Here is a 5,898-nt window from a genome sequence, read left to right on the forward strand (position 1 = left end):
GGACACTAGTTTTGCTGACAACTGTCTGAAAGGGGGGTTTCCCTTATGTTGGAAGGATTTCCTCACTTCCTGTTGGGTTGGAGGGACAGGAAGTCTCTGGATATCACCCCAATATTGGGGAAGAAACAAAACCAACTTTTTATGACGACCTCCCCCCCCCGCAAAAAGAATTGCCCCTTGTTGCACGTCAGTCAGTCCCTCCCTCCCGGGGGGGTGTCCCCGCCTCTCAGGAATGTTCCTCTAATCCTGCAGAACAAAGAAACGTTTTCAGGTTCGGCCGTAGTCACGCTCCAAGCTGACCGTGACGCTGGGCGGAGCCACACAGAAGCTCCCAGTTCAACTCTATGGTGGTGGCCGCCGCCCTGCGTTGTGACCTGCGCTCTTTTATCTGCTTATTCCGGTGAAGTGTCGCCACTGGAGACAGCCAAGCAAATGGCAACTTCAGGAAGGTCGGCAACGAGCGCATTGCTCTTGGCACAAGCTTCCTTTTAAAAGCAGGGGAAGGTGAGCTCTGGGCGTCGGCTATAGTGAAACTACACATCCCATCATGCATCCTTCGATGAAGGTCATGTCTGCTGCTGTCGGGGGTCTTGCAATGCCTCATGGGAGCAGCAGTTGCCGGAGGGCCGCAGTTTGCCCAAGCCGCGGTTTAAAGTGACTGTCGCAAAGTGCGGTCACTGCGAAAGATGGTGGGAAATGGAAACTCCTCCCACTGCTCTGTTTGCTGTGCTCAGTGGCTCCTCCCACCTCCATGTCCTGTAATGGGGTTGATGGAAGTACGCACAGAAGGCAGTGCTGGGTCCGGGTTCCTGTGGAAACCTCCCCCCCCCGCAAAAAGAATTGCCCCTTGTTGCACGTCAGTCAGTCCCTCCCTCCCGGGGGGGTGTCCCCGCCTCTCAGGAATGTTCCTCTAATCCTGCAGAACAAAGAAACGTTTTCAGGTTCGGCCGTAGTCACGCTCCAAGCTGACCGTGACGCTGGGCGGAGCCACACAGAAGCTCCCAGTTCAACTCTATGGTGGTGGCCGCCGCCCTGCGTTGTGACCTGCGCTCTTTTATCTGCTTATTCCGGTGAAGTGTCGCCACTGGAGACAGCCAAGCAAATGGCAACTTCAGGAAGGTCGGCAACGAGCGCATTGCTCTTGGCACAAGCTTCCTTTTAAAAGCAGGGGAAGGTGAGCTCTGGGCGTCGGCTATAGTGAAACTACACATCCCATCATGCATCCTTCGATGAAGGTCATGTCTGCTGCTGTCGGGGGTCTTGCAATGCCTCATGGGAGCAGCAGTTGCCGGAGGGCCGCAGTTTGCCCAAGCCGCGGTTTAAAGTGACTGTCGCAAAGTGCGGTCACTGCGAAAGATGGTGGGAAATGGAAACTCCTCCCACTGCTCTGTTTGCTGTGCTCAGTGGCTCCTCCCACCTCCATGTCCTGTAATGGGGTTGATGGAAGTACGCACAGAAGGCAGTGCTGGGTCCGGGTTCCTGTGGAGGGGGTCATTGGACCTCTATACTGTTGGCTTGCAGCAGCTTGGCAAAGGTAAAATCTCATGAACCGGATTCCCCCCCTCGCCTCTTGTGCTGGGGACAACTTTAAAATGTTGGGTTCCCCCTTTCTCGGTGACACTGTACAAAGTCTCTAATGGGGACAGACACGGCAATACAAATTTTATGAGAGGGTCTAACCCCTTCCCCCGCTCTGTCCAAGTCTAATAAGAAGGTTTTGCCCAGAGATCCCCTTTAAATCCTCCCTGTGTGACAACGGCGGCTCCCTCCCATGGATCCAGCGGAGGAGTGAACGTAGCCACAGGAAGTGCAATTCTCAGGATCCGCCGATGCAGCTGCCGCATCTAAGGGCAGAGCGGATACAATGTTACACTTTAGCGCGCCGCCTGTGATGTGCGCTTTGCCTGCCGCGTAGGAGGTCACCAGTAGTGATGAGCAGCAGGTTCTCTTTAATGCATCATATACTCATCTATGCTTTGCTCCTCCCATCGCTCTGTCCACCCGCCGGGGGCATGGCCCGTACTTATCACCGTGCATATCTCCCCGCCTCGTGTGATTGGCTCTGTGATGTCACATGGGTGGGCGGAGTCTGCAGACCTGTGTAAGCAACCAACTGGAGTGACTCAGAAAACACAATATCTCTGCTCCTGGCGGGGCAGCAGAGGACGGATGAGTAGGGGGCGGGGGCACTGCAGACCTGACCTATGACCTCCGTATATATGGCACTCGTCCTCGGGGCGGAAATCTTTGTTTTTAGCCGATTTTTATTTATTTATTATTTACATTGTAATAAAATCTGTACAGAAATCTCTCGTGTCGTGTGGACTTTATTCTCGTCATGATTAGGGTCACATTTCGGATCAGCACTTCCTGGCAGAGGGAGTAGAAGGTCGGGGGTCTGGTACTTAAATTTAGACCAGGAGTAAGCATTCTCGGTAGGGATGCGCCGAAACATCGGATGAAAATGGCACTTTTTGGCTAAATGCCGAAAGTGCCATTTTCTGGCCGATACATCGGCGCATCCCTTCTTTCTCTCCTCCCCCGCTGGGCGCTGCTCTGTGTCCGGGGAGGAGAGAAACTGACGGCCGAGCGCAGCGGGAGGAGAGCGATGTGAGCGGCCGGCGTCTCTCCTCCCACACCACTCAGCCTCCTATCACAGTCCGGCAGAGCAGTGTGGGGGCGGAGACAGCCTGCGCTGTCACAGGAGGCGGAGCTCTCCTCCCTGCACCGCTGGCCCAGCCTCCGGTGACAGCGCGTCAGGAAGGAGAGCGGGTACAAGCCGTCAGCGATCGCTGAGTGTAGATAATTTGGGGATATGGTATTACTGTAACCTCAATTATGAATGAATGGGAAGTGACCTACATTACCTCTACATCACTTCCTGTCCATTCATGATTGTGGTTATAGTAAACATACTCTGTCCTCATTATGAAGGAACACTCAGTATAGAGGATCCCTGAAAATGAATATAGAAAAAAATTAAGTTAAATATTTTAAAACAAAAAGTTACAATAAAAACATTTTTGGTTTTCGGATGACTTTTTGTTTTTTTTTTTTAGGGGTTTTGAAATTTGGATTTCGGTGCTCCTCTAATTCTCGGGATTCCATTTGTGGTAAAACTACAAATCCCATTCTCTCTGACAGCCATGGCCCCCCCCCTAGTCTTGCAGTGGCTGGGGGGATTTGTAGTTCCACCACAGTTGGAGTGCTGAGGCCGCCCACCTCTGGATTTTACCCCCCTGCAATCTCTCTTATATGGAAGGTCGGCTTTACAAGTAGCCGGCGTGGTCACTTTCATTTCCTGTTGTGGTGTCCGGGAAGTGTGCACGTGACGGTGATAAAGTCATTAGGGGAAATGGAGCCTCGATTTGGTGTGAGAAGACGGATCAGAACCGGTCCGGCGTGTTTTGTGGTTACAGAACTGGCATCATCAGTTCACATCCCAGCCGTGACACTGTCTGCATGGAGTTTGCATGTTCTCATTGTGCTGGTCTGGGTCCTCGCCTTCCTTACATACGGAGAGGACTATTTGTGCCACATTGTATGACGTCTGAGGGTGACTACTGAAGAGACTTTGGAGAACGGGTCACACTGGATTCCTGCACCCCTAGACTGCTTGAGCGTTCAGCTTTAACATGGATTACCTATCAAAGCAAATCCACAGCCCTCCTGTCCTAAGGTGACCGGGCTAACTCACTTCCTGTCCTAGAGGGACACCGCTAACTCACTTCCTGTCCTAGAGGGACGCCGCTAACTCACTTCCTGTCCTAAAGGGACGCCGCTAACTCACTTCCTGTCCTAGAGGGACACCGCTCAAACACTGTACTGTATCTATGGAGGAGCAGTGTTGTTCCCTTAGGACAGGAAGTGTTCGGATTAGAGCCGCTTTTCTCATCCGGGGTGCCTCAAATGTTGTGATGGAAGGACTGTGATGTGAACGGATGTAAAAGGAGGAGGGGCTTCTGATGTGGAAGGGAGAATTCTGAGGCGCGTTCAGTTGCTCAGCCGCTGCGAGTGCGGAATTAGTAAACCGCCATTGAATGCTGCGCTGCGAAGTCGGCACTCGCAGCGGAAGTGAATGTGGATATAGAGCACTGAGTGTGATGGAGAAGGTGGGGGCAGAGCACCAGCGGCCATTTTAACTGTGGGCACACCTGGCAGCACTGAAAAAAAGGCGCCTGAACCCCAAAAGGAGGAAATCAGTTCAGTGTGGGAACCGGCAACTTCATGTTTTAGTGGATGAGCGTGGGGGAATGCGGTCACTGGGGGTGTACGGGGAAGGGGTCTCCCAGTGTACATTGAAGGGGTCATCTCATGGTCTGCACTATACAGGCCGAGTTGTTCACAATAACAGACGTTTTCTCATGTTTGGTGAACAAAAAAAAAAATCTTTATTGACATTAAAACCAGTGCAAAGTGACACGCAGGAAAAGAAACGCATGATACACCTCATTATCAATACCCGACACCAGAATTAAAGACGTCTCTATACATTGGCACCCCTGACACAGCGAACATCCCGGTGTTCATACACGCAGCCACCCAGCACCAGAACCGGAGCCGAGCGCCGCAGCCCCGTCCCACGGACAGCAGAGCGGGGCCGAGTCATGGTTTGGCATCAAGTACGGCCAGTGGTTCTATGGCAGCAAGCGGGGGGAGGGGGGAATGCCGCCATGGACAATGGCCGCTGGTTTGGCGTTTTCTAAAATGTTCTACAGAAAGAACCGGAACAGCCGCTCGCTGCGGGCGCCACTTCCCCTCGGAGCCCCTATTTACTAAGGCAACAAAACTGGGAGGGTCGGCCGGACGCTTTGCTGCATTTTCCGGAACGTTTGTGCAAAAAAAAAAACTCACCGAGACGCGGCAAAGCGACGCAGAAATAAAAGTGGAACCCCCGAGAGGAAAGAACGAAGCGTGAGAGAGAGAGAAGGTCCCTCCTGGGGACACACCGGGCCTGGTGGAGGACCCAACTCCGTGATTCTGAGTGAAATAAAGAGAACCGGTCATGAGTCCAGTGTGACCTCAGGGGGGAGGGGGGAGTGTGAACACGTCCTTGTTGGGTCTCTAACACACACCGGCCATAGAGGAAGGAGTATTCTTGTCCTTCCATCACCTCCATGACATCATTTGTTTTTATCCGTTTAAATGTGAACACAGAGAACGAAAATTAGTTCCAAATCCGAAATTTCGGATGTGTTATATTTCGGAAATTCGGATGCTCCGAATCTACAAAATTTCATCCGAATTTTGATTCGTAACGAAACGCACATGTCTAGCCGAAGATGGAACTAGGGATGCACGAATAACCATCGTTTCTTTCCATAGTCGCCGATACCGAATACCGATACCGGTGCTTCTGCTGGCGTGGAGGCGGCTTCCCGGCCAATCAGGAAGCCGGGAGGCGGATAATGACTCGCCGCACGGCTCCATGCTGATCGCCCGGGAAGCTGACTTCATGTTGTTTGACCGGGAAACCGGCTTCCCAGCCAATCAGCATGGAGCCGGCTGTTCGGCCAATCAGGAAGCTGGGAGACGTGTCATCATTCCCTTGCCCAGCTTCCTGATGCTTCCCAGCCAATCAGCATCGAGCCCGCCTCCCAGGCCAACCGGTAAGCCGGCTCCATATGTCCCCCCCACCCCCCGGCAATGCCAGTTAGAGGACATTTTCCTCCGGGCGGGAGCTCAGGTATCGGGGGAAGGTATCGGAGCATATTTGGTATCAGCACCGATACCAGTATCGGCATCGGCGCCTCCCTAGACGGCACCATGGCGTGTGGTTGCAATATGGAAATGACCCTCCAGGCTGACGGTGGCTGTGATGGAAGGTTGCAGACATGGTCCACCGCAGGGCGGTATGGCGCCGCCTCTATTACAGGAGAGAGCCGGTTTGAGTTTGGG

This window comes from Nanorana parkeri, unplaced genomic scaffold, assembly GCF_000935625.1.
Source record: "Nanorana parkeri isolate BGI_ZX_2015 unplaced genomic scaffold, ASM93562v1 scaffold2145, whole genome shotgun sequence".
Classification (NCBI taxonomy): domain Eukaryota; kingdom Metazoa; phylum Chordata; class Amphibia; order Anura; family Dicroglossidae; genus Nanorana; species Nanorana parkeri.